The sequence below is a fragment of the Saccostrea cucullata genome, unplaced genomic scaffold (genome assembly GCF_032062105.1).
Source record: "Saccostrea cucullata isolate Sc308-1 unplaced genomic scaffold, CSIRO_AGI_Scuc_v1 ctg1488, whole genome shotgun sequence".
Classification (NCBI taxonomy): Eukaryota; Metazoa; Mollusca; class Bivalvia; order Ostreida; family Ostreidae; genus Saccostrea; species Saccostrea cuccullata.
Window position 1 is genome coordinate 33,970 of NW_026925779.1, and position 7,421 is coordinate 41,390.

Consider the following 7,421-nt stretch of genomic DNA (forward strand, 5'->3'; position numbering starts at 1 on the left):
TTCCATCTCTGTGTGACAACATTATAGGTCTTCCTGCTCCAGGTAAATTTTTCACAGTTCATCGTTGAATAAACTTATTCTAAATAGATCACTTATAATCACAACACGAACTATCTCTGAATTTTTTTGATTTTCACTTTTCAAAGTTACGCTTATATTTTTAGTTTCAGCACTCAGCTCAGAAGATTTTCGACCCATGGTTTAATTCTGCTTGTTTACGTTCACTACGGAAGTGCAGACGATAATTCAATATAAAATTACGTAATTTCCTACATAAAGATAACTCAGTAAAAAATAAATAACTCTTATTTTCCATAGAGTTATCGCTCTTTTCCTAATCGAGACGCGCAAGTAAGCTGACCGATTTTTAAAAATCGCGAATAATTTTGCTATGGCGGTGTATTGATCAGGTAGAAAAAACATTAAGCGTATGCCCACGAATCACGTACGCAGCACAGTTAAGGTTAGGCTACAGTAAAGAGGTAAATATTAGGTCTTGAAAATTCCACAAAATCAAATAATTTGCCACTTTAAACTGCTGGATAGCTCTACACTGCATAAAAACTTAAGTATTACCATTTTTTGTAACGGGAATCCCGGCAATAATAAGTCGAAGAACTTTCTGGTTTCATAATTTATATATTAACAATCACATTGGCTCTGAAAATAATATAAAATATACAATAACATTAGAATGGTACAATAAATATAATAGTAGATATACATAGGAATCATTATTCAAATAGTATCATAAATGAATATTTCACTCTATGGAATGTTGTTACACTTTACATGCAAAAAGGGCAATAACTCTTACAAGCTAAATCTACTTTCCAAAATCGTAAAGAGTTATCCTTCATATATAACCAAAATAATAAAACAGTAATGCATACCGGTTTGTGGAACCAAGTCCATCTGACAAACTGTATGGATCTTTTCACATGTTTCAGATATGGTGTTACACTATATTAATAATAAATAAATTCCTAAAGATATGCTCTTTACAATAACTCTGTATTTACACCAAAATACTCCTTTTGAAAATATTTACTTATCTACATTTAAAAGGGACAGCAAAATAAAAAGGTACTGTGCTTCACCGTACCTTTTCCGGGTTTCAATTCAGAGTTTAATATGATTTAATACAACCTCTGTAATACGAATAAGAAGAAACAAATCAGAGATATCTTCTTAAAAAATTTATTCATATTTAGAACAGTCTTTCTACAAAACACTGAAGTATGGAGTAACATTCCTCTATAAATATACGCACATGTACAATTCGAGTGTGACAAAAACTTCACCCATTACCCCCGGAGTAATATTCCTCCGTAAGACCAATGCAAAGCTTCTGAAGTCTGAAAATTCACTACAGAGTAATATTCCTCTAAGGTTATTTACAACTCTAAACTAAAACAAAAATGTTGTAAGGCCTAAGTAAGACAAAATCTCGTATACAGGGTAATATTCCTCTAGAAGATTTTGTACGATGATTATAAGAAATAATCTGAACTATGTAGTAATATTCCTCTAAGTGCAGCTCTACTACGACGAAACTTATCTACAGAGTAATATTCCTCCAGAACGCTAAGTATGCAAAGTTCTATTGAAGCAATATCTGTATTACGGAGTAATATTCCTCCAGAAGGCTATACCTATGTATGCACAGCTCTATTGAGCCAAAATCTAACTACGGAGTAAAGTCTGTTAAGACAAAATATGAACTACGGGGTAAAAGTTTTCTATGTACAGATCTGCTACGACAAACACTTATCTAGGGAGTAATATTCCCCCAGAAGGCTTATATTACACAGTTCTATTAAGTCTTAATCTGAGCCACAGAGTAATATTCCTCTATGTAATGCTATACATGTACTACGACGAAAGTTTATCGACGGAGTAATAATCCTCTAGATATTTACAACACTTAGAGGTAAAAACATATCTTTGAAATACTAGTAATATTTTTCTGGAGGATTGCAATTCTGACTAAACAAAAAAATAAACTACGTAATAATATTCAATTGAAAGACTTTGAGGAGCTCTAAAAAGACAAAATTTCATCCAAAAAGTAATATTTCTCTTAAAAACTGCAATTCCAATAAAACAAAATATATACGGGGTTCCTCAAAAAGGTTATTATGACACAAATGAAACAAAATCTTATTTACATCCTCTACAAAACGAAAATTAACTACAGAGTAAATAATATATCTGATAGAATTTGTGTAGTTGTAAAAAGACATCTAGAATGCGAGGTGAAAACTCAGCATAAGTGGAGGTAAACAAAGTCTTTTCTACATAGTAATATTCCTCCAGAAGGTTATGTATGCACAGTTCTATGAAGGACAAATTGAACTATCTTAGGAGTTTGTACAGTTCTAAATAAGAAAATCTGAACTACGGAGTATTATTCCTTTATGAGACTATATGTACTTCATTCTCAAAAAAGACAATATCTGAATTACAGAGTAATATTCCTCTAGGAGGCTATGTTAATCTCTATTAAGACAAAATATGAACTACGGAGGAATATTCCTCTAGAGGTCTATGTGCATTTCTAATAGCCATTAGGGCAAAATCTGAACTACGGGGGAATATTCCTCCATGATGCTATGTACATTTCTGATAGGGCAAAATCTGAACTACGGAGTTATATTCCTCTAGAAAGCTATGTTCATTTCTTATAAGACAAAATCAGAACTACGAAGGTGTGTTCCTCTCGAAATTTACATACATTTCTAATACAACACCACTAGGAGACTTTGTACATTCCTAATTAGACGAAATATGAACAAATGAGTAATATTCTTTTGAATTCTACGTAGAGTTCTTGTAATACAAAATGTGAACTATGCTGTTATATTCCTCTAGACGGCTTAGTACAATTATCATTTGAAAAACTGTGGAGTAATATTTCTCTAGAGGGCTTTATTCAGTTCTACTAAGAAAAGAATACTAGCTCCAGAGTAAAACTTTTCTTCTTGGAGGCTAAGGCTATGTACATTCCTTTAGTAGGTTCCTTACAGTTTTTTGTGAGAAAAATAAAATACTCCATGTATTTTGCTCTAAAAAGATATACGCAGCTCTTGTGAGACAAGACCAATATCCGAAGGCACCGGAAGGCTAAATACAGTTCTATATACATATAGTTTTTACATAAATAGCTACGTTGAAATTGATGTGAATAAGGTTTGATGAGATGGTTTCGAGTGCACAGGTATTGCCCTCGCCTTCATTTTGAACGTGTGGATGAATTGAATAGTGGTATATTAGACTAAACACGCAGGGACAGATCCTATGGTATCCTTGCACAGTTACTTCAGCATTCAAAACTTTGGTATGTAGTGGAGCATCTTTCTTGTCATATATTTTTCCAATCACAGAAAACGCTGCATCTAGAAGCTTCGTGCGTATCCAATAGAGAGAAATCACTGATGCACTCTTATGTCCCTAAAATGAGTTATATTATATGTAAAATTCAGCATGAATAAGTTTTACATACATGTATATAATACGTAATGTTCTGAGCACGCCTATTAATTCAAAAAGATACTAGGTCAATCTCTTCCGTGCATGCATGCTTTTTTCAGAAATGATAAATCTGCATATCATTTATATATCGGTCATGATTAAAAAGGGTTTTGAGGATGCTCCTTTAATAACTGCGGAATGTGCAAATTCAAATTAATTCTTTATTTTAAAACGCATATCAAATTATTAACATAGCTACGTTCAAAACCTGATTTTAATGAAATAGTTTACATGTACTTACACGATGAATAAATTTCACAAACATAACGTTAACGTTGTATGAAAATATATTTTTTAAAGACTAATTGGTTTTTTCAGCAGATAATCTACAAAGATAATAAACTGGTAAGCATTTTCTTTGATGGACACATGATATAGAGATTCATGTACATTAAGTTTAATTCTACTTACAATGTAAATAAAGCCTTGTTTATTCCTAACATCATCAACATATTAAGCGATTATTTGTGTTGAATAAAAGATATTTTAAGAAGGTAATTTTCTCAAGTAAAATCGACCGAACTGATTAAAAAGAAAAGTTCAAAGAATGGGCAAATTGCTTGGAGTCCTACTTTAAGGACAGATGATACAAACTTTTGTCAAAGATTTTGAAAATAGCAAGTTGGGTCATGTTTAAATGTGTAAATTGAATAACTTTCACCGCGTAGTTTTTAACTTTTTATTCAAATTTGCACAAAAATGGAATTAAAAGTGAAAATAATTGATTAGATTAATAAGGATGGTTTCAGAAGGGCATACTTTTGAACATTAGAGAAGGTTTAAAATTTCTTTATTTTCTAGAAATTTATTATTTGCATCATTTGCAATGAAATTAGACAAAAAAATATATACCAATCCAGACATCCATTTTTTGTTTGTATCATCTGTCCTTAAACCAAAATATGTTTAGAAATATATTATCCTAGAAGAAATATAAAGTCTTATCAATATCTTTTATCGAATATGTAGATAGACACAGTAATTAATGTTTCAGCCTTAAAGATGAGGGGATCCAGAATTGTAAATTGACCCTGCAAAACATATACCATTATGGACCAGCGGGTTAAATTTCCAATGTGGGTAAAAACGCCATTTCTCGGTGCAAAGAATGTATTTTTTCCCTTTAAGTGAAAACCCCTCTGAGCCATAACTCTCATTCCCACTGACATTTAAAACAAAAAATTCATCTGTAAGAACATAAATTTTACTCCATTTATTAGATGCTTTAGTTTTTTTCCTGAAAGTTTAAGGAAACAGAAGTTAATGGTATTAAAAAAATTATATCAGTAAAGGGTTAAGTAAACTTATCTGCTTATTGTTGTAGATGAAAAAAAATGTTCCTGTTTTTATTTATTTATTTATTCATTTTGTATTTTTTTTTTAAATATTATGTATTTTTTGTCTCGCTAAAAGCTTGTATAGTGGAGCTTTGAATCGTTTATTTTAAACAGATAAAATATTTATATAGATAAAATAAAGGCACACATTGCTACATGTAGTAATATATAACCCTATCCTACATAAAATAATAAATTATCTTTAGAGAAAAAGTTAGAAGTTATATTTCTTTTTAATTTTTGCCAAAAGATCTCACTCTCAGTTCAGAAGTGTTTTAGTAATATTTTGAAAACGTATAGTTAGTAACGGGTAATTAAAGTCTTGTTATAAAACAACATGGCATATTAAATAGACATTAACAACAAATCAAACTTTTCTCCTCCACCACCCACTGCGAGTATCTTGAAATACTCAAGGATGCAGATTATATTTTATGCGTGCTGGTCATAGAACGATCGAGGGAAGCTGTTCGCTAATCAATAATGGCAATTTAACCATGACAAATAGTCTGCATTTGATCATACAAAGGCCTTTCTTAGCTTTGAAACTATTTTGGAAATCATCTGGGTTGGCTAATTTAGTGTTAATATTCTCACAAATTGAACGGGCATGAAAAACAAATTTTTCCTTGAACATAAAGTTTATAGCTAACTTCAAATATTAGAATTGAAATTATGTCACTCTTTGATAAACTGTAACGTATACGTAGCTTTTGTAAAAGGCTTCCTCGTTTTTTTTTTTTAATGTGCTTGTTTTAATTGTGTTGCAGTTTTAAAAATTTGGTATTCATATTTATTTTAACACAAAAAAATTAATTGAAATCAAGTGTGGAAGTATGACTTGAACCTTAAATTGGTCTGAGGAGTATCGATAATTGCATGAACCAAAGATGCACAAGTTCGATTAATTTAATTGAAACTTGACAATACTTAAAATGCAAATTGTAGTCTTCTAGTAAACGAAAATGTGTATAATACATGTAATGTCTTGTAACATCCGTCACAAATATATGTAGATATTAGATCTTTATATGAACAAGACATTAACATGAAAGGGCTTTCAACTTACAATGTATCTGAATGTTGAAAATGGTAGACATGTAAAGAAACTGTGTTTACGGAGAAAGATTTAAGACAGACTTCTATTTACACCGTCCTTTTTTAAAACCTGTACCAACTGCAAGTAGGTGTACATTTAATGTATATTTAGGTGCTACGTACTAATATTTATTATTCTGTCTGTCCTAGTTTCGGTTAACTATAGAAACCAAAAAGTCTTACCTGATTGCAAGAAATCCAAAACGGAAAGCTTTTCTACCAAAACTTCTTGACTAGTGGAATTTTTTCCTAAGGAAAAGATCCAGATTTCCAGACAAAAAACAAACTCAGGCCAGTTTTCTTTCCCTAAAACTTTGCAGGAAAAATAAGAGGTTAAGATACATGGTGCACCCAGATTGTATACAGCTTAAAATAAGTCATGCAGAGCACCTGAAAAAAGTGTTTTTACGTGTAAACATACGTATTATATACTCAGTGTATATCTACATGATCTGGCTATTGTAAAAATAAGTACCTGTTCTTGTAGTAAGGCTGAAACTAATTTGTAACAATTTTAAATCTTTATTCTTCAATCGTTATTTTATTTGTTTTTTTAATAAATCCATTATCTATTTTTAGGAATGAAATACAACTTCAGACTTACCAAGTTATCCAAGACTATTGTTGCTTCAATGTTGAGAAAAATATTTAGATTCGTCACAAGGGTGTTCCAAACTTCTTTTCAGTAACTAATGCTGCGTAATATCATGGATTGATTGACTCCTTTGTAAATGTACTGAGAAGTCCAAGGTTTGTAATATACGTCCTCAATATCCCGCATACTCTGTATCACAAAACAAACCGTTCATATGTATCACTTTTGCTGCAACCCAAAGGACGGTGAATAAAAGTTCGATTTTTGTTCCATTTTCTCTCATAATGATTCAGCTCATTTCTCATGTCTGTTTATTATTGGTGGTTCACTGTAAGAATGCACACGTGTATTCCTAACACCACCAGGAAGTACTACCGGTAATTATTTTGATATGTGATCTAAGGCTGTAACTCGATTCTTGCATGTATGTATTTCGTAATACCGGTATCATGAATATCAGACTCAGCGTAGTAAATCCCCCATCACAGACACCGTCCCTCACACACACACACCCTCGCAGGAATAGGATTTTCTTTTGAATTTTGATATTAAAAAATTTCTAGCTACCCCCCCCCCCCCCACACACACACACTTTCAAAAAAAAGATGCTACGTCCCTGCGATAAAAGTACAAAAAATCACTTTTGGTGCGTATTGTCCCTCCACAAATTTCATGTACAATAAAGTGCAATTTAACAAATCAGCAGTTACTATAACGTAAAAGCATACTACTGAAAATAAAAAATATCTTTTGATTGCCGATTGATAGGAGAAGGAAGAGAAATGCTGTTTATTAACAAATCAGTAGAAATTTAAGATTAAAATTACCTTAAAAAACATAATTTTAAGTATCTTGTC

The 7,421-nt window shown here is 31.5% G+C and overlaps 1 long non-coding RNA gene across 1 annotated transcript; it reads right to left on the reverse strand.

Moving 5' to 3' along the window:
* Positions 1-1,186: 1,186 nt before the first annotated feature.
* Positions 1,187-7,105, reverse strand: LOC134269805 (uncharacterized). The gene is made up of 3 exons (XR_009992646.1): positions 6,574-7,105; positions 6,153-6,281; positions 1,187-3,453 (listed from the first exon to the last, which is right to left on the reverse strand). It is a non-coding gene; the product is annotated as an uncharacterized LOC134269805 (long non-coding RNA).
* Between the last annotated feature and the right edge of the window lie 316 nt (positions 7,106-7,421).